This window comes from Lynx rufus, unplaced genomic scaffold (assembly GCF_022079265.1).
Source record: "Lynx rufus isolate CCGP_SWC_20201006 ecotype Redwood Valley unplaced genomic scaffold, mLynRuf1.p SCAF_12, whole genome shotgun sequence".
Taxonomy (NCBI): domain Eukaryota; kingdom Metazoa; phylum Chordata; class Mammalia; order Carnivora; family Felidae; genus Lynx; species Lynx rufus.
In genome coordinates, this window is record NW_025814826.1 from 22266072 (window position 1) to 22288253 (window position 22182).

At 40.8% G+C, this 22182-nt stretch overlaps 1 protein-coding gene across 6 annotated transcripts in view; it reads right to left on the reverse strand.

The window, feature by feature from the left end:
• NCOA2 (nuclear receptor coactivator 2) overlaps positions 1-22182 on the reverse strand; it is a 291022-nt gene that overhangs the window by 109190 nt on the left and 159650 nt on the right. The window contains exon 1 of one of the 6 annotated variants that reach the window (XM_047074016.1): positions 16963-17103. The exons of the other annotated variants lie outside the window; for them this stretch is intronic. The gene's annotated coding sequence lies outside the window, so the exon portion shown is untranslated. Of the gene's footprint in view, positions 1-16962; positions 17104-22182 lie in introns of those variants that run through there. 6 annotated transcript variants of the gene reach the window in all.

A 22182-nucleotide genomic window follows, 5' to 3' on the forward strand; every position in this document is an offset into this window, starting at 1 on the left:
GTACGCAGGCTCGCACACTCCTACTCCTAACTAAGATGTTACGGCGAGGGTCTCCTCATCAAATATGTCACTCTTCTAGTAATCACACAGGCACAGTCAGGAGAGAGAAGCAGCCAGATATGGACTGCATGCGGTTCTGTGCTGGGCTCTTTCCCCTCATCTCAATGTCCCTCATTTATTCAAAGACTGCCTGCCCACCTGCCAGAATGAGTCAGGCTCAGTGCTCAGGAAGCACAAGGAGGCATGCTGCTCTCCAGACAACAAGGTTAAGAGGGATGATACCCCTGTACGTAGGAAAAACTCCAATAGGTAAAATGGGTAAAGGTATTATATGACTGGTACTGGCTCCTGCGGGCTGTAAGATCCAAGAAAGAAGAACACTTTGCTGGCCCGGTTAGGGAGGCACAGGGGTGGCCTTGAGAAAGACCTGTGAGCTCTAACAGTGGGGAGGGGGAGGGGAGCCAGGGCATTGCAGGAGGTATAAAAGGACAGCGGGGAAAGCAAAAACCTCAACCCCAAAACCCTTCTCAGATGATACCTATGAACATTCCTTTTTAGCATTTCTCTTGGAACCACAATTCTCATGGTTTCACTCATGAGCACGTAAGGAAAAACATTACCCATCCAATCTAAGTAAGCTTTCAATAAATGAACTCGAGGATTTTCACCCTGGAAGCAGTGTCCTACAAATCATAAACATTCAAGTGAATTTATTAAAAACTGCATTTATTTATTTTGAGAGAGAGAGAGAGAGAGTAGGGGTGCAGACAGCGAGGGAGAGAGAGGATCCCAAGCAGGCTCTGCACTGTCAGCACAGAGCCCGATGCGGAGCTCAATCTAAGGAAGTGTGAGACCATGACCTGAGTCAAGAGTCAGATGCTTAACTGACCGAGCCACCCAGGTGCCCCTCCAGTAAATTTTATCATCAAAATATAACACCCAAACACCCAGTATATAACAAAATGCCCTACATAGCAGCTATACGTGTTAAGTTTCTTGGTGAAAATTGCCATCCCCGCCCCCCAACCCCAGGGTCTTGCCATATATATATTAAAAACAGCAGAAAAATCAGAAAGCTTTTCAAAAGACACTTGATATAAATGACTATCTTACGTACAGACTATACTCCGTTTGGATTTAGCATCATTAACTTCAGCCATCATCGATTTAAAATTTCCCCAAATACATAAACTAATAATTGCAACGTGGCAGGAAGGGGCAGAATTGATACACTTCAACTAAGGGGCTAGAAGGAGTAAAGCAAGGAGCTAACAATTTCTGGTCTCAGTACAGAAAACCATTTGAACAGACGGTTTATATTTTACTTGTGTCTACCCAAGACTGGCTCACAAACCACTCTATTTGTAGCTCTGAAACATCATTAATTTCCTCCTGAAGTTAAGTTATTTACAGGCCAGGTTTTCCCTTTTATTACTATGTGATGGTACCTTAAACACATTTCCTCAAAATAAATTTTAACTTTGTGAACATACTTGCTTCTTATTTTTCTGTGTCTACCCCATATGTCCTCTATTCTGAGCAATTTTCCGGGGCTCTGTATGCCCAGTACACACGGCCAACCAACCTGTAAACCACCAAAGGAAAAAGAAGGGGGGGGGTCTATATAATTAGGGACAGGAGGGTGCGTTCTGCCGGCCATGGCCATCAGGTCGGGGATGCTCCCTCTGAACCACTGCTCATCAACCAGGGGAAAATAAAAGACAAGACTCTCAGAAGAAAAGGGAAAAAAAAACGAGGGCAGGGGGAAAGCAAATTTAGGGTTGAAGCTGGGAAAGGAGGAGGAGGGTGAAGGTGCTGGCGGGCAGCAGCCTGCTCCCGGGCGCCTCTTTCTTGCCTACCACAGGGCCAGAAGTAGATGAAATCCTGGAGCAGACGTGTGGATTTATGTCCTGGTCTTGAGTGGATGAACCAAATAAATAACGGTGAGCCTCATTAACGAGGCGCTTGAAGAGAAGTGTGCTGCTCTAATCTGGATGACTCTGACTGATATTCTTAATGCCCTAGGTGAGGCTTCGCGGGCGGCAAGTGTTAGGATTTCACACCAGAACGTGTGCTGGGGCTAGGGGAGTTAATTTTTCCCCCACTCAAGTGACACGGATAAAAACCAGAGATGGACAGAATGATAGATTCGATAAACAGATTTACGACTACCAGTGTGCACTTAGGTACAGAAAAATCATCTAAAATAAACTATATGGATAGCTGACTTTTAATGCATTTTCGCAGATCAAAGTTAAAAGTCAATTCCCAATAAAAGGGTCTGAAGACACACACACACACACACACACACACACACACACACACACACAAAGCGAAGGGCAGCAGTGAAGGTTTAGGAATCTTAATTTGTAAGCAGGCCTCAATTAATAGCTTCTTAAACTTTTTGCACATTTTCAACATTCACATGAAATCAAAATTCTTGAGTGTTTCACTCTTAGTTCTGAAACTATTCAATGTAAATCACAAAAACTGAAAAAGACACAAGTAAACTCTTGGGTCGTATCTGATGGTAATTACAGTCATCGAGAACAAGCCAGTTTCTACCAGATGCGGGGGGGCTGTGAAAGGACAAGTCTGGAAAAGGAGTTTCAATTTGTCCCTTCTCGTTATCTACAACAAACAATAGTCCTGCTCTCACTGCGACTGTATGTCCTCCCCTCCGTCCTCTGATACCAACTTGTGTCAACCAGACGGTAGAGTTACAGCCACCAGAATTAAGGCATGCTTTTTTTTCCAAAGTGACGGTATTCTGGGAGAGGTGAACAATGCCAGCGATAGCCCTAGCGTCATGACAGAGAGCAAAATGCAATGCTGAGCCTCAACACAATTAAAAACTGTACTTTCCTTTCATGAAATTCATCAGTGTAACTTAGAGGGTAACAAAGCTGTTGCTCACAATACAGTCTCATACCATTAAAGCTAATTAATCATCCAGACTTCATGCAAATGATAATGTGCATTTTATCTTTTATCAGTACCGGCCATCTTCCAAACAAGGCCTGTAAAACTGTCAGATTTATTATACGTGGAACAAATTCAGTTAAAGAATAAATAAGGATAATACTGTTGCTGAAATCCAAACACAGTGAGTGATCAACATCAGATCTCTCTGTTGCTAGTTCCAAGCAATATTTTTTAAAAGTTAGACCCTCTCTGAAATTCCTCACTTTGAGATGAAATTTATAATGAAATGACATACAAAGAGCTGTTGAAACAACTTCTCTTATCAACACTCACAAGAGGAGGAGATACCTGATAAATCATCTAGTTCTTGATATGAGACTAGAGAGGCTTCTTACAGCCTCCAAGGCCTTCCAGGTTCTTTCTGAATTCTCTTTACGGGAGATACATGACATTGCTGGGGAACCTGTAGTCTGATTCCTCATGCACTTTGTAAGACTAAGAAATACTCAAGCAATACTGAAACTGTACATAAATCTTCACTGAAACACCTTTCTATTTCTATTCTATTAAATCACGAAAGGATAATCTTCTCAGCCCTCCATCGGTCAGACGCCCATCTCAGCAGTTAAAGATGTATTCATTACTCCTTTATCATAAGTGAAAACATTTGCTCATTCTAAACTCGCAACAATTTTTCCCTTATAAAGTATACGGTGTTCTTGGGCGGGGTGGGGGGGGATCTCTTTACTTTCAGAAAGAACAATTTCTGGGCCAGTCTCTGATAAGTCTAAGGGAAAACAGTATCTAATGCTTAAAGATGCAAAATGTGCTTTTGGAGTAGATAGATCACTGAGAAAGGCAGAAAGCAGAGAATGGCCAGACCTTGGACGTCAGTAAGCCGATACAGAGACAAAGACCTCTAATTGACGGAGGAGGGGAAATACCTCTTTCCAAAGTGTCAAGTGGACAAAATTACCCGAAGCAAACATTATTTTGGCAAGACCCCAACTCTTGGCTAGAACTAAATATTCTCTGCAGTAAATACAGAGATTATGCAAGGACACACTGCTGTGTATAAGTAAGCAAACAAAGTAAGTAAGCAAACAAAGAACAAATAAGCAAAGAAGTAAAAAACAAAGAAATAAGCCAACACACACCTGCAAATATAAGTACAACCATGCAGATTTACGAAGTGCAAGGATGAGAGCACAAGGAAAAAATCAAACTTTTTACTTTCCACTGGCAAAAGAATTAGTGCACTTAACACAGTGACAGAGGATGCTACACAGTATTTCCAAAATAAATTGTAGCTAGTCAAATGGTACATTCTTTTCCCCAGAGTGTTATTACCCTTTTGTACTAGATCGTAAGAATACTTTCACCTTCATCTTTACAGAACATTACATTGCTTCTTGCTTTTCATACAATATTAATTTACCTCACACATTACAGTGCGTATCTACAGATTCAAACTTGTAAAACTGCACGTTAATTCATACAGTGACAACAGATTGTAAAGTTTTAGGAAACTCACTTCATACCAATACAGAAGAAAAGGCATCTTCTTTGGAAGCCAATTCTCATTTTAACTTCACTAGTTTTGAGCAACTTACTGCACACCTGACTTTTTACTCAGCTGCAACCAGGCAAACACAAACTACTATTATCAGGATCTGATTTTTCAGTGATGAAGCACGAACCGTTTGCAGTTGAAGACAGTTAAAGAGGAAAACACAGCCTACAACTCGGTACGACTATGCTCCGAGTCCAATGGCTTCGGCACCTACCTCCTCTTACGCTGTTTCTCACTCCACAGAAAAGTAATACAGCGTATAAACAAATGTTTAAGCTGCGGACCTCCTTCCTTTTCAATATGCTCTTAGATTTACTTTTGTATAATGGCCTTAAAGTGGTATATTAGACAGTAACTAGAAGACATATTCCATTTTCTGACTGAAAGCCAATAATACTCATGAATTTTTTAGCTGAAAGACACTTCAAGATGCCACTGGGAAGACTGGAATAAACACATTAGCCTGCAAATGGGCAGCAGCGGCTCTTGAACACGTGCTGCAGTGATCAAATAAATGGCCAAGCGCGCGTTCACCGGTTCCACAACGATTCGGCCGTTAACATTTCCATCATCCGCGTACGTCTTAAAGAGGGAAAAGATCCTCTCGCCAAGTCTCATCTCAGCAAAAGCCAGCGCAGGGTGTGTGAGTAGCAGAGACCTGCGCTGAACTATCACTACCGACAGGGGGGAAAATGTCTAGCCTGACATCAGTGGCAGAAGACGGTTTCTACTTTCTGAATGCTCATAGGCTAAGTTCCTTAATATAGCCAGGCCCTGGGCCGCTTCTCTCCCCAGCGCCGTCAGCCGTCAGCCGGCGCTAAGCCGGCCAGGAATAGCAAGGCTAGGTTTCAATAAGGCCTTGGCAGGGAAGGCAAGGAGAAGGGGCCGCACAGCCTGCGAAACACAAGCGCGGCCCTCCCCTTCCAGCAGGGTATACTCGGCCCCTGGTTGGTATTCCAAAAACCAGGGTTCACTGAAGGCTCAGGATTCTGGAAAGACGTCATCAAACCAAGAACTACAACGGGGTGCTCGTGTTGGAGTTTCAGAACTTGTCCAGATTAAAATTCATTTATCTTTCTTTATTCTGAAACCCATTTTAAACCTCTTTATGAGATTTAAAAAACCCAAAACTTCCTTAATTTAGGAGAAAAACTTACTGAAATGCCAAAGGCAAGATCATCTGTTTCTGTATGAAGGGCATTTTTATGATTCCAGGTAACAAAACATTTTTAACTAAATAAATGAAAGTCCTCTCTCAGAGTATTGTATGTTGGGGTGTGTGTGTGTGTGTGTTTACTAACATTCATGAAGCACTTATTAGGAGTTAAGTACCTTGCACACACTTTCGGGCTTAAAAATCCCCATTTTTATGTTTATATACATGTGTATACACACACACTCTCTCTTTCCCTTACAGATTATCTAACCTCTCTGACTGTTTCCACGGGTAATTTGCCCAAGTCACACAGATAATAAATGACAGGTCAGGAGTCAAACTCCGGTATAATTGTAGTAACTATTATTTACTGAGTACTTACTAGCTTGGCAGATAGTCTCTATGTACTTTACACATACGAACTGCTTCGGGGCCTGTAACAACCTATGGTTAGCCCCATTTTACAGATGAGGAAACAGAGATATAGAATAAAGCAACTTGACCATGGCCACAGTTAGGAAGTTTTAGAGCTAATAAGTAAATCCAAACACTTCCTCATTTCTTAACCACTGCAATGTGAGCACTGAGGTTCCTGTATTTCAATACTTTCACTGAAGAGAGAAACACAAATTATTACATACTATAGAAAGCACTATATTTTAATTTAATCTGATTACCAGTGAATATATACTTTGGAAGTACTTTTCTTTTTGCAAAAAGCCTACTGGTATTATTGCAAAATGAAAAACATCTTTCTACAAAAAAAGTACCTACTTTAGAATCATTCATCTATCCATTCAAAACCTAATTAATGCACCGAGCACCGTTGCAGACATTGAAAATAGAGCCATGAACAAAATGAAGGCCCTGTCCTCCTGAAGCTCACATTCTAGTGCAGAAAGGAAATCATGCTTCAGCTCATAAGCAATTATTCCCCAAAGAGAAATGAAGTCGTATTGTTATTGCTGAATTTCTTATGAAATTATTGAAATAACAAAACCAGCTAGAGATTTTCCCTGGCACACTAAGAATATAGAGTTTCATTCCAAACAGTACAATCCTTCTTTTCCTACAGAATCGGAAGTAGTAATTGGTTAATTTTAAAAGTTAGGTATCAAGAACCATTATAGAAAATAACACCTACTACCTTTTTTTTCTTGAGAGAGCGAGAGAGAGAACACGAGCAGGGGAGATGGGCAGAGGGAGAATCTTAAACAGGCTCCACGTTCAGGGAGGAGCCCGACATGGGGCTCGATCCCATGACCTGCGATCACGACCTGAGCCCAAATCAATGCTCAGTTGCCTAAGCCGCCCGGGCATCTCAACGCCTACTCCCTTTAATCATTTTGTTTTAACTTTAAACATAAAAATATACATTTGAGTATCAGTCTCCTTTGGAGTTTTGTACTGATATCATTAAGCATCGTCTACTATTTCCAATTTTCGTTTATCTAAAATAGAGCTAGAAATTGTAGATAACCCGATTTCTTATAAGATCTTATGAGGTATATTTTTATTATTTTTTCCTATTATAGATATGCTGCATACACTTACTTGACAGCAATTTTTGTCCATTTGAGGTTTTTAAAGCATTTGTCTTGGTTTCTATAGAAACATATATGTCTTTTCAAACTCCCATCACAATCATCTACGTCATATTTAAGTAAATTATACAATTACAAGAACAAGTGGCAGAAACCAGTATAGGTGAGAAGCTGGCTCTCGGCAGACATGTAACGTCAGTGCGGGGTAGAAACGTGTGGAGTAGGCTGCAGTTGCCCACCAGCCTGGAGCTCTCAGGGTACAGCAGCGTCAGTCCTGTGATTTACAGAGGGGAGTAATCATGGCATTATTCTAGCCTATCAGTCCCAATGGAGGGTGATTAAGCAAATCGGTATTTACGCAAAGGTAACCTGGAGGCGAGGTCATTCAATCATCCAACAAATATCATTGAACTGTGCCATGCTTGGTTCTAGATATCGGGGGATACAGCAGTGAACAAAACAGACCAAGTCTTTTGTCCATGACTCTTACATTCTAATAAGAAAGTGGAGAGGGAAGAAATAGTAAAACGAACATTTATTACATCAGATAGTGATTAGCACTTTACAGAACAACGTAGCTTTTTAAATGGGTGGTCAGGAAAGTTCTCTCTTGACAGAGTGACATCTGAGCAGAGGCCTTTCTAACAGAACTCTAAGATTCATAATAGAATTTATTATGCAGTCATGAGAAGCTATACAATGTAGTGGCTCAGAGCACATCTTCTGTTGTCCACTCTGGTTTGGAATCCTGGGAATATCCCATATTAGTTATGTTAATTATGTTAATTAACCTCTTTGAACTGAACTTTCTTCATTTCTTCGAGAAATAATAACATGTAACTTTTTAAGTTTGTTCAGAGCATGAAATGTAAAGGGAGTACAATGGTGATTGGCAGCTGGTAAGGATTTATCTAATAAATGTAGCTATTATAGGTTGAATTTGATAGCATATAAACGTTTACAAAATAATCTGAGCTGCTGGTGAAAACAGATGGAGAAGATTAATTTACAGGAAAACTCGGAAGAAACTTCACCATGATATTAGCAGTTAAACTGTTCTGATGGACACTATGGATGTAATTTTTCTATTTTCCAAATTTCCTTTCATTAACACATCAGACTTTTATGAGTTGACAAAAAGAATGGAAGGAGGGAAGAGGAAAAAAAGGGAGAGGGATGAGAGGAAGGAAGAGGGAGGGAAGTGAAGGGGGAAGGGAGGGGAGGGGAGGAGGGTTGTGCTGCTAGGAAAAAAAACAAAACAACAAGCAAACCATAAAGAGATTCGTTAAATAACCAGCTCTCTGGAATGCAAATTATAAATGTACATGGTTTTTACATCCATATTTTTAGGAAGAATATTGCATAAAATCAGGTAAGGTTACCTTATAATAAGTAAGAAACACAAAGACTGCCCCAAATAATTAGAAATAGATTTCATTTAAATGGAATTTGAAGTATAAATTATTTCCTTTGGTAAATCAAAAATATATCCTACAATAGTTTCCAAACTACTAAAACTATCTTACAACTAACTTCTTCTCCAAATTTACCCAAAGTTCTTCTATATAAGAAAGATGGAAGTTCTTGGTCATTCTGGACTCATCATTTATTCTCCTTTACTTCAGGAACTTTCTCATGTTTTCTCTCCTACTGACATGACTCTCTTAAAGCAAGAAAAATACACAAATGACAAGAGTCTTCCAGCAAAGGTTACTAAAATTACTCTTTTTCCTCAGGAAAATCATAGCCCTCAAGCTCAGCTGAAAAGCCAGCCTCTTTATGAAGGTTTCCTAGACTCCGGGACGAAGAATTAAAGATTCCCTTCTCCTGGGGCGCCTGGGTGGCTCAGTGGGTTAAGCGCCTGACTTCGGCTCAGCTCATGATCTCACAGTTCGTGAGTTCGAGCCCCGCATCGGGCTCTGTGCTGACAGCTCAGAGCCTGGAGCCCGCTTCGGATTCTGTGTCTCCCTCTCTCTCTGCCCCACCCCTACTCATGCTCATGAGTCTCTGTCTCAAAAATAAACAAACATTTAAAAAAAAAAAAAAAAGAAAAAAAGACTCCCTGCTCCTTGTTCCCAAGTGCAGGGATGCAGAAAATTAAGACAACACTTCTTTTTCCTGCACCATTAGAGGGTCTGTGGCACTCTCCCAGCGTTCACCCTGCTGCCTCCCACTGCAGTTTCTGGGTTCCACAGGGGACACTCAGGATACCCCTTTTTTCCTGCTTTTTCTCATTCTCACTCATTTTAAGTCCAGACTTTCTTTGGAGTTCTTTATCTGCAATCGAACAGGAAAACAAAGTAGGGGCAGAATTCTTAAGCACGCCCCAGGGATAAAGAATAGGAACCGAATCAAACGCTTGTGGTTGGAGAAGAAACTGGCACGTGGTAACAAGCCCTTTTGGCAGTTTAAATTATGCTTCCTCACTACGGTAAAACCCGGCTCAGAAGTCTTTTTCTGAAATACTCTTTTTTTTTTTTTTTATGTTTTTTCTCTGTTCTCTACCGCTCTTCTACAGAAGTGGAAAATGAGCAAGAAGGAAAAACCTGGTTTGGTGGGAGGACCTCTGAATCATTTTTCACCATACAAATTCCTATAAACTTTCTTTTGGTCACATCGTTACAATAACGCCGAACGCTATTTGCTGCGAGGCAATGGCTGCCATTAAAAATAGCGAAGGGCAGCTCTGGACCAACACCCTCCTCCCCCCATAATCCAATTTGGTCTTCCAAAAATAAACCAAATTAATCGCTTTTCCTTGCAAATAACACACACCTACAGAATGATTTACCGAGAATTACTAGAATTTAGAAAAGTTGGTTTACGACAATCCAACACTCTAAAGACATTTTTCAAAATAAAGTTGGCGCCTAAAACTACGAGCCACAACACTCTAACCATTTTTTTCTCTCTCAGATGGTGGATTTTGGTAACCATCAATACTAACCACACTGTAGTTTATGAGAGTTTATATTTCAGTTTAGGTTTCAAACTTGGGACACACAAACAGCTTTTAGAAGAACAATCACGTTATTGTTGTGACTGTAGAGCTCCAATAGAGCTCCACTCTCTGACCTCGGGATCAGAGGCCAGGGAGCCCTCGGCTTTTGAGGACTTTGTGAAGAGGGCAGAGGTGTCCCGGAGAGCCGCAAATGGAGGGTCTTCTCCCCTTACTAGCTTCAGATGGACGGGCGTTGTACCGTGTAGAACTAAAAATATAACTGGATTCAAGAATGGTGGCTTCTAACTACCCGTCAGATAGTTGACACGAATTGAAACCAAAATCAGCTTAAAGGGTGTTATGGATAATAATAATTTAATGGATGAAATAAGGGTGGCCCAGAATAGGCACTGAAAAGATTAAAACAGACTCCTATTGCAGAATGCGTTGTTCTCCACCTTTTTCTTTCATGAGTCCTAAACCGTGCTTCCACTGAGAGAATGAAGAGTAATTGTTTTGTAAAACCTACACCTTTGGATAAAGATCTGTAAGACCGTTGCACCTTATTTAACCATCACAGACAGGTAATCGGCTTGAAATGACACTTAAAAGAAAGTAAGATAATTGCTGGACACCTCAGAGACAGCTAACTATATAATATTCCCTTTGTCTGGTACCAAAACCAAAGGGATAAGAATTCATTCAGCTGAAACTCAAGCCCTGGTTGCAGTTGGGCGAGACAACGTGGAGAAAATTAAGCTGGCTCTCAGAGATATCACAATATATCACATGTGTCTTCGTGTTGACACAGGCATATGATTTCTTTGGTTTGGTGTTTTGTTTTATGCCAGTGTTTGTTTCAAAACCTACAGCAATGACTATTAGGGCAAAAACACATCTGGGCCTGGGCGATTAAGTTTTATGTAAGATTTAAGTTTCTAATTAATACAGGTAGATCTCTTTTTAGTATTAAAAATATAACCTAAATTATAGGGTTTTAATTTAAAAATCTATTTGCATTTCTTTCCTTCTGATGTTCAACTGCACTGATAATTACTGAGTAGCTGCTAAGGGCAAATTACTGTGTTCTACGGACACGGCAGTACAACGACTGAGTGAGAAACTGAACTTAATCTCAAGAAATCAAAGATTGAGGAGGAAGAAACAAGAATGGAATTAACTAACAGAGAATACAGTATATGAAAAATACAAAGTGCTAATAAGGAGAAAATTGCTTCTTGTTGTGGGGAGGGGTGGCAGAGGCTTTAGGAACCCCTGAGTTGGGTTTCGGAGAACGGGCACAACTTTCCAAAGTGGAAGCCGGGGTGGTGGTGAGGGCACTGGAAACTAGGCACCTGCAGAGCACCAATGCAGCAGAGTTAACGGACCGCAAGGGCGGGCCAGGGTTGCCGGCGGGACATGGCGCCCGACAGCTGAGGGGCTGGGGAGATCTTTCCCTCCTCACCCAACCTCTCCTCCCAGCCTGCTGTCAGGCCCTGGAACCGCGGCCCTGGGTGCCACCCAGGAACGGTCACAAATGCACACTCTGGCCTCCAGCCCAGCCTGAAAGAATGAGGAACCCTGGAGGCAGCCGGCCCTCCATCAAGCCCTGCGATCGGATGCCTGCTGAGGTTTACCACCGCCCTAAACTCGAGAGATTTTCTTGCCCCATCCGTGACCTGAAATCCAACTAATTCATAGGAATTATCTTCTTCCCCGATGGGGAAGGAAAGGGCCAGATAAGGCAGAGTACGTTTTATTCACTGGATTCACTTACGCACTGGATATTTATTAAGTGCCTAGTTTGTAAAGTCAGAACATAGAAAGCCTCAAATGCCAGAATGAGTAGTAGTTGTTGATTTCATAAGCTAGGGGCACAATGAAAAGTTCTGAGCCAAAGGTAGTAAAGTCACAGAGATAGGAAGATAAGCGTGGTCATGGCATAAATGACGTTTCTGGCAGTGTTGGAGCGGGGAGGGGCTGAAGGCTGGCTAAAAGGATATCGCAGAAGGCTGCATAGTGTATGACTGCATTTATATGAACTGTCCAGAATTAGTAAATCCATAGAAACAGAAAGCAGATTAATGGTTGCCAGGGGTTAGGGTGAAAGGGAAATTGGGAGGGACTCCTAATTAGTACAGGGTTTCTTTTCAGGTTGATGAAAATGTTCTGAAACTAGATGGTGGTGGTTGTGCAAGGTATGAATCAACTAAAACCTCCTGAAATTGTACACTTTGAAGGGTAAGCTTTGTGTTATGTGCATCATATCTCAGCAAAGCTGTAATTATAAAAAAAAAAAACAACCAAGAAAACAACAACAGCAACAACCTTTTAAGCCTGGTGCTGATAACCTGGCAAAATTGTGGAATAGACATATGAGTGCTTTGCAAATATTTAGAATATACACCGATGACTATTATGAGCAAGAATAACTTCTCTAACAATTCATCCCAAATGCATTTTGCTAAAGAAGTTAAAGTAAGAATTTTATTTTTAAAAAGTTTTATTATTTTTGCTTAAAAGTGATACATACTCATAGTAGAAAATTTAGAAAATACAAAATGCTAACGAATAAGGTTGCATATATTTCTACCCCCCAGAGAACCACTAACTTTCCACTCAGTATTTTAAAGTTCATTTATATTGAGAGAGAGCGCACATGCACTGGCCCAAGAGACCACAAGGGGGAAGGAGCAGAGAGAGAGGGAGAGACAAGATCCCAAGCAGGCTCTGTACTGTCAGCACAGAGCCCAAGGCAGGGTTTGAACCCACAAGCCAAAGAGTGAGATAATGGCCTGGGTTGAAATCAAGAGTTGGAAGCTCAACCAACAGCTACCCAGGTGCCCTTTACTCAGTATTTTAAAATGTGTTGTAGGTATACATATAATTAAGCACATACACACACACACACACACACACACACACACACACACAATTTTACAATGCTTTTTGTTTTCTTAATGTTACACACTAAAATTTTTCTGTGATATTAAATGTCTTCATAAACATGATTTTTAGTGGTTCTATGCTATGTGTCATATGAAGATACCATAATCTAATCATTTTCTATAGTTAATCATTAAGATAGCTTCTGCTTTTTACTACTATAAATAATAGTGTAATAAAAATCTTTTATATAAATACTGATCCATATTTCTGATTAACAATAATCAATAGGCTCAACAGTCAGAAATGTAATTACTAGATCAAAGAGTGTGACTGCATTTAAGTCCATTTATGCATATTATCAAATTGCTTTCCAAAAAGGTTGTATTAACTTACAATCACCTCAGCAGAGTACATGAGTCCCCATTTCACCAAAATTCACAATAATAATAGGTATTATACTTTTTTTTTAATTTGAAGATCATGGCAAGACATTATTTTATAATTTAAACTGATTTCTGGTAATTGAAGATCTTTAAAATGCTTATAAGAACTTCATTTTTGCTTTGATGAAAGACCGCTGAGTCAGGGATACGGCAGAGACACTACGTTCAAGTCCGCTAGGCGTCTCCCATAATGCTCCTGTGGAGACGAAGGCAAAATGTTTCCACTGGTGGTTCCCAAATCTGGCTAAGGAATCACCCAAGGAACTTTTAAAAATATGACTTTCCTGGTCCCGCCCCGGGCCAGCTAAATCCACGTCTCTTGCAGGACTCCTGGTGACGGGCCCAAGTCTGACTAGCACTCACTGGAAAGGAACAGGAGGACTTAGAACTACGGGGCTGGATGACAATGAAGAATTAGTCCAGGTTGTGGAATACCATTCTTGGCATTAATTAACTAATTGTTATAAACAAAGAGAAGTTCTCCAGTCTAGTCTGCTTTATTTTTTTAGTCACTCACTCAAAAAAAAGCATCTATTCGTCAGATAGGCAGATGACACGAAACATAGCTATTGTGCTTGATAACAAGATGAATTTTTTGAAAATCTTAGTATTGGCAGTCTAGAATAAAGAGTGCAAGGGGTGCCTGGGTGGCTCAGTCGGTTAAGCATCTGACTTCGGCTCAGGTCATGATCTCATGGTTTGTGGGTTTGAGCCCCGCATCGGGCTCTGTGCTGACAGCTCAGAGCCTGGAGCCTGCTTCAGATTCTGTGTCTCCCTCTCCTTCTCTGCCCCTCCCCTGCTCGTGCTCTGTCTCTCTCAAAAATGAAATAAACGTTAAAAAAAAATTTTTTTAAGTGCAAACACGCAGGATGACATTATTTATTCAATATCTTTGTTATTAAAATAATGTGAACACTTACAAAAACAAATACCTAAGGGGCGCCTGGGTGGCTCAGTCGGTTGAGCGGCTGACCTCGGCTCAGGTCACGATCTCGCGGTCCGTGAGTTTGAGCCCCGCGTCGACTCTGTGCTGACAGCTCAGAGCCTGGAGCCTGTTTCAGATTCTGTGTCTCCCTCTCTCTGACCCTCCCCCATTCATGCTCTGTCTCTCTCTGTCTCAAAAATAAATAAACATTAAAAAGAAAAAAACAAATACCTAAAATAAATAAAATAAAAACAATTTTAAATAGGAAAGGAAAAACCCTCACAACCTTTCCACTCTAGTATATTCGGTATTTGAATTTCAGCAAAGATAAAACTACTCTTACATTTTATCACTACCTATTATTCTTATTCTGTCTTGTGCTTCTTCCCTAATATAACCTGTAACAATTCTACTCTACCCTGCATCTCTCCCTGTAACAAATTCCTCTGTATCTTTTTTTCTTTAGTGTTTGTTTATTTTTGAGAGAGACAGAGACAGAGACAGAGACAGAGAGAGAGAGAGAATGCAAGGGATGGGTAGAGAGAGAGGGAGACACAGAATCCAGAACAGGCTCCAGGCTCTGAGCTGTCAGCACGGAGCCCGACGAGGGGCTTGAACTCAGGAGCTGTGAGATCATGACCTGAGCTGAAGTCAGACGCTTAACCGACTGAGCCGTCCAGGGTGCCCTCTCCCCTGTATCCTTAATCTATTACAGAGTATGTAACCATTTTGGCTCTCCTGTAGTCCATTCCAGAAGCTGCTTGCTTCCTCACTGTACACATACTAGGGATAGGAGGTGGGGTCATATTCTTCACGCTCCTCAGACCAGCTACTGGCCATCACTCTATTACAGGGTGGCCTTGTATAAAAAACTGCTTTTTGAAACCCATGACATTGAAACATCCTCTATCTGCTTTCAAGTCTGAGATTTACCAACATGCCACTTAATCCTCCACATTTACTGAAGAGTCTGGTGTGTGATTAGTTCTTCCGCTTCAACCCAAATTGGTCATCATCCTGAGCGATTTCAAAGTCTGTGTGGATGAGCTAACACCTCTCCTCATATGTCCCCATCTGTCTCAGCTCCAACAAAGCTCGCCTCCATTTCGCTTTAGTCACTGCCTCCTGTGATCGTACCCTGAACCTTCTTATCACCCAGAACTGTGGCAACTGTTCATGCCACTCCCTACCCCCCCAACCCCCGGCCCCATCTCCTAGCACACTAGCTTTCTTACTTTCTCCTCAATGACTGGTCTTCAGTGTATAAGGAACCCTAGTCCCTTGCCCCTTCCACTCACTCCACTCCCTACCACTAGATCTTACCACTAGACCCCGGGCACCCTCAGTTCCCTTTCACACGTTTCCTCTCATAAGATTCACCCCTCAAAACTCAATCCCAAGACTTCTCCACCCTTAACTTTAAGTGAGAAGCTGAGCCCTGACAGAAAAAAAATTATATAGCTAAGGGGCAGAATAGCCCCACAGACACTCAAGGCTTTCTACACTTGACTTAGACCCGTAGTCCTGCCTGCTAATTCTTTTATGTGTTCTCAAGTCAGCTCCTTCTATTTACTCTGACAGTTATTTCCAGCTTTTACCACTTCCACAAATAGCTGCTCAATCCGACTTTACTCAACTTCCCTTCCTCCTTCTCACAAAGATACCCACTGCTATCGTCACCCTCATTCCTGGTGTCTCAGAGGACGCGCGATCCCTCCTCTTGTAAACACTAACACTCCTACCCCATTTCCTATTTCCTACCCCACCTTCTCTGAGACTTTGCTACCAAGCTTCTTTTTACCAAAATTTCAACCTCCTCCTCTCTACTATAAGCACACTCAGATCAAATCCATCCTTAAAAACAAACAAACAAACAAATGAACAAACACCATGCCCCCTGATTGCGCATCCTTCTCATAATCTCCCATCTTTCCTTCACAGTCAGACCTGTCCAAAGACTAACAGATGTGTGGTCCCTTACCTCAAACACTTGGGGGCCACAGAATGTAGAACTCAGATAGATAGATACGTGTTAATTTTAGGGAGAATATGTGGCATATACCATATATCATAACATCCCCACAGGGACCTGTGGAAACATTCTGTAATCGAATTCAATATTATTTCTGCAGCGAGATGTATGAATATTCACACTAAGTGGGACAAATGAAGATTATAAATCATTTCACATCCATTCAGGTCAGGTTTTACTGCCAAATGAGTTATAAAAACCTTTCCATTTTCAGAGTTTGTTGAATTTTGAGATTCAAATAAGGGAATGTAGGCCTGTGGTTTATTCCAATTCCCTTCCACTCACTTCAGGATCCAAAACAATTGCATTTCTTTCCCCATCACTCCAGTAAATATGCCATCTCTAAGTTTTCCAGAACATTCGAATGCCAAACCTGCAGAACTCCTGGTGTACCGTGTGTTGTATTACTTAGCCCTTCTGCTGTGTTTGCCCATCGTGATCGCATACCCGCCAGGGATCCCTCCTGAATCTCTCTATTCCAAGGCTTCCATGACAGAGCACTCTGTAGGTCCTCCTCCTACACGGCTTACTTACTCTTCTCCAGTCTCTTTCCCTTTGTTGTTCTCTGGACCTCCATCTCGGCCAATCCTCCCATCAGTAGTCATCTTCTTTTTCTTCTTCCTCTCTTTATAAAAATTATTTTTAACAGCTCTATTGAGGTATAATTCACAAGCCATAAAATTCACCCTTTTATCTTTTTACATCTATTTAAGTAATCTCAACACCCAACATGGGGCTCAAACTCATGACCCTGAGATCAAAAGCCACATGTTCTATCGATTGGGCCAGCCAGCCCCTCTCAAAATTTACCCTTTGACTTGTAGATTTCATGATTTTGGTCTGGTCACAGAAGTGTACAACCATCACCTTATCTAATTCTGTTAACATTTCATCAACCCAAAAGGAAACTCCGTATTCATTATGCAAATACTCCTCACTCCCTTCTCACCCATGCCTTAGCAACTACCCCCACTTTCTATCTCTATGGATTTGCCTAGCCTGGACACTTCATATAAATGAAACCACATAATTTGTGGCCTTTTGTGTCTCACTTGTTTCAATTAGCATAATGCCTTCAAATTTCAGCAATACTGCAGCACTTTTCAGTACTTTATTCCCTTTTTAAAAAATGTTTTATTTATTTTTGAGAGGGGGAGAGGGGAAGTGAGAGAGAGGGACAGAGAATCTGAAAAGGGCTCTGTGCTGACAGCAACAAGCCTGATGTGGGGCTCAAACTCACAAACCACGAGATCATGACATGAGCCAAGGTCAGATGCTCAACCGACTGAGCCACCCAGGCGTCCCAGTACTTTACTCCTTTTGATGGCCAAACATTACAATGTATGGATATACCATATTTTATTTAACTACTCATCACTGATGGACATTTGGGTTTCTATTTTTTGGGCTATTAGGAGTAATGCTACTATGGATATTTGTGTGCAAGTTTTTGCATAGATAGAAGCTTTCAGTTCGCTTGGATATATACCTAGGAATGAAGCTGGTAGTCGTATAGTAACTCTTTGTTTAACTTTCTGAGGAACTGCCTGACTGCTTTCCAAAGTGGATATACCATTTTATTTTCCCATTTGCCATGTTCAAGGGTTCCAGTTTCTCCATATCCATGTCCACACTTACTGTTTTCCTTTTTTTTTAATTTAAATTATTGCCCTCCTACTGGGTATAAAATAGTACCTCATTGTTGGGTTTCATCTTCATTTCCCAAATAACTAATGATGTTGAGCAACTTCTCATGTGCTTATTTGGCTATTGCATATCTTCTTTGGAGAAATGTCTATTCAAATCTTTGTCTATTTTAAAATTAGCTTCTACAGTGATTCTTAGCGCCACTTTGGAATTATAAACTGTTTGGAGTTATGAACGGGATCAAAGCCAAAAAGTGAAACCACAGATATACAAAACAAAGCTTACAATTCTCCTAAGAAGTCACCAACTCACTAAGACCATCTATGGACCCTCCAGATTAGGTACCCTTGTTCTGTATCATAGGCTGTCAACCATAACTGCATATTTAAAGATCACTTGGGGAGCTTTATTTATTTATTAAAAATTTTTTTTAATGTTTATTCATTTTTGAGAGAGAGAGAGAGAGAGAGAGAGCAAGCATGAGCAGGGAGGGGCAGAGAGAGGGAGACACAGAATCCGAAGAAGGCTCCAGGCTCTGAGCTGTCTGCACAGAGACTGATGCAGGGCTTGAACCCACGAACTGTGAGATCATGACCTGAGCCGAAGTCAGACACCGACTGAGCCACCTAGGTGACCCTGGGAGCTTTAAAAAAAATACACATACACATGATCCAGCAATTCCACTTCAGGGTTAAATACTAAAAAGAATTAAAAGCAGGGACTTAAAACAGATACGTGTACACTCATATACTTGGCGGCATTATTCACAATAGCCAAAAGATGGAAATAACCCGAATGTCCATCAACAGATGATTAAATAAAATGTGTATATACATACAATGGAATATTATTCAGTCTTCAAAAGGAGTAAAATACTCACATGTGCTACAACACAGATGAACCTTGAAAACATTGCATTAAGTAAAAATAAAAGTCAGAGACAAAAGGCCACATATCATGATTTCACTTGTAGGAGGCATCTAGAATAGTCAAATTCATAGAGACAGAAGGTACAATAGAGGCTACCAATGGTTGGGGAGAAGGGGAAGTGAGTTGTTGTTTAATGGGTACAGGGTTTCTGCTTGGGATGATTAAAAACTTCTGGAAATGAACAACTTTGTGAATGTACTTAATGTTACTAAACCATGCACTTACAAATAGTTAAAATGGTAAATTTTACGTTACTATATTTTACCAATTTACAATTTAAAAAACACATATTGACAAAAAGAAATAACAAGATGACCATGATACCATTCTAGACCCATTAAATCAGAGATTTTAGAGGTGTGGTTTGACCAGCAGCATCTTGCTTAAAAACTCTCCACGTAATTTCAAATGTCCAAATAGGGTTCAGAACTTCAGTTTTATACGTTCACTAGTGGTATCACCTATTTCCATGGTTTCCCAAATCTTTCTTTCCAGCCTTGACCTCTCTCGCACAGCTTCCACCTCACAATCCAACCCCCAAAATTAAGCTCGTCAATTCCTTCTTCCCATCCCCAAACTGCCTCACCTGAAAGAGCACCCATCCACTGAACATCATCTTTAAACATCTTTTTAATATTTTATTTTATTAAATAGCATGAGTGGGGGAGGGACAGTGACACAGACAGAGCATGAGTGGGGGAGGGGCAGTGAGAGAGGGAGATACAGAATCTGAAGCAGGCTCCAGGTTCCGAGCTGTCAACACAGAGCCCGATGCGGGGCTTGAACCCACAATCCGTGAGATTATGACCTGAGCTGAAGACAAACGCTTAACCAACTGAGCCACCCAGGCGCTCCTGAACATCATCTTTAAACTTCCATATCCTCCCCATCGTATCATCAATAATGTGACTTTGCCTCATAAATAGTCTCCCCTCTTGTCACTATGATAATCATTACTCCTAGTTCAGCTCTTTACCATTTCTTACCTGGATTGTCTAACGTAAGTTCCCTTACCTCCACATAATGTCCCTGCTTAAAACCTTTAGTAGACTCTACTCCTTCCAAGGAGAAGTCTGTGCTGCCTCAAACGCCACAGAAGACGCATGGTCCGGCCCTTGTCTATTTCTCCAGGCTCAGCTCCCATCCTATTCTGTTTGGCCTGGTAAGGTAGACTACCCACGGTTCCTCACCTACTAGTTGCTTTTCATCTCTTTCTTGTGACATACATGGAATAGACCACGTATCTTCCCCTTTTTGGCTAATTCCCACTCATCTTTTAGAACCTAGCTCAGATTTCCCTCTCCCCAACGTTAAATTCCCTTTTTAATAGCCTATATGTAACTCTACCATTAACCATATAGATTATGATTATTGCTGTCTTTTTCACTACCGAATTTTAAGCTCCTTGAGGAGCAAAGTCTAAGTATGTTTCACCTTTTTATCCTAGGCCGTTATCAAAATGCCTGACCAGAAGCACTTAATTCAAGTTCATTGGAAAACTGCTTTATAAACTGCTAGACAGCATGAAGTTATTTCACCTAAACAGGTGGCATCAGTGAACATTTACTATGTTATACCTCTATTACCACCTGTATTATTATATTTGATTCTCACAAAAACCCTAGGAAGCCATTATTATTATCATCCTCGGAAGCCCAGAAAAATCAAATAACACGTCCAAGATCAAATACAGCCAAGAGGTAGCAGAATTGAGACCGGAATCTGAGCGGCTAACTCCAGGGCTACCTGCAGTACCTGCCTCTCTACCTAATGAAGATGCAGACCTTCGTGCCTGGGTGTGTCTCCTGTCCCCTAACAGATCGTTCCTTTCAGGATTTTCCACCACGATCTCTAAGTTTTCATTTTAACGTACAAGTTTTGGAATCTTTTAAAATTTAAGAAAGCTTTAGCAGGTTACTACAGTCTTCATAACCAGCATGAGCAACTATCCACAAAAAGAAAGGAAGAACTTGCAACGAGCTTGAAAAAAAAGAATAACTGCACAAAGTTCTAAACAGGGGAAACCAAGATGATGATCACTTAGGTGACAATAACCAGGGGATTTTTGTTGACTGATTGTTCAATGTGAATCAACCAAATGACCTGATGCTACACATAACATAGCAAATGTCCTCTTAGATTGTGAAAATAAAAGCAAAATTAAAAATCTGCAACTCAGGGAGAAGCATGAGATTCCATATTGCTCCCAAAGTTAGGAATAACAGGTTCACAGGGAATTTAGTCAACGAACAGATACTAAGAACTTACTTAAATAAGCAGGTGTATGTGTGTTAAACTACTTGGGGAAATGAAACATACATAGGTAAGAAAACACACCAAGTGTGCTGGAAGTATATTTCATACAGAAGAGGTATCTTCGGTGTTTGGTAATTATTAAATGTTACACAGTGTCCTAGGCACTGCGTTATTTTATTTAATTCCCAGGGCTTTACAAAGCAGATACTGCCCTCTGTTTTACAGAGAAAAAGCAGATTCAAAGAAGTCAAATGACTTACCCAAAGTCTCAAAGCTTAAAACTTAAGTCACTAGGCTTCAAGCCAAGCTCTGACTGCAAATTCTATGCTCTTTCCACACTTCTTCACACTCTCTAATAAAAGCCACTAAATAACTATCTCAAAATATATAACGGGAGAGCTGTCAATGATGGTACAAGAAAATGGTCTAGGTAAAATATTAGAAAAAAGAAAAGAACATATCACCATCAAAGTTTGTAGAATGTCCATCCATGGAGATCCTCATCTGTAACACCATGAAAGGGACAAATAGTTGACACCAGAATTGCCAGATGTGGTTGGCATTACCACGTGTTGTTAATTATTATATTCACTTCCAATGGGAATTGAACGTCCAACACAGGAACCAAAAGCCAATGACCGTACAAAGCAATGAATGAAATCAGATTTTCTTCTCTCCTCTTGGCATCATCAAGGAAACACGGACTTTCTTTCCCTGAATTTCCTTTTGAGTTCTCAGGTCACTATGATATACCTATATGGGCTTCTGTTCATTTCCAGCCTTCAGACTAATCCCATAACCTTCAGGTACCAACTGTAACCACAGTGAATACAGTGCATTACTTGCCTGAACCATAAAGTTATGCTGAACTTAGGTGGTTTAGACATTTAGGATTATACCAGGCTTCCATAAGCTCACCTG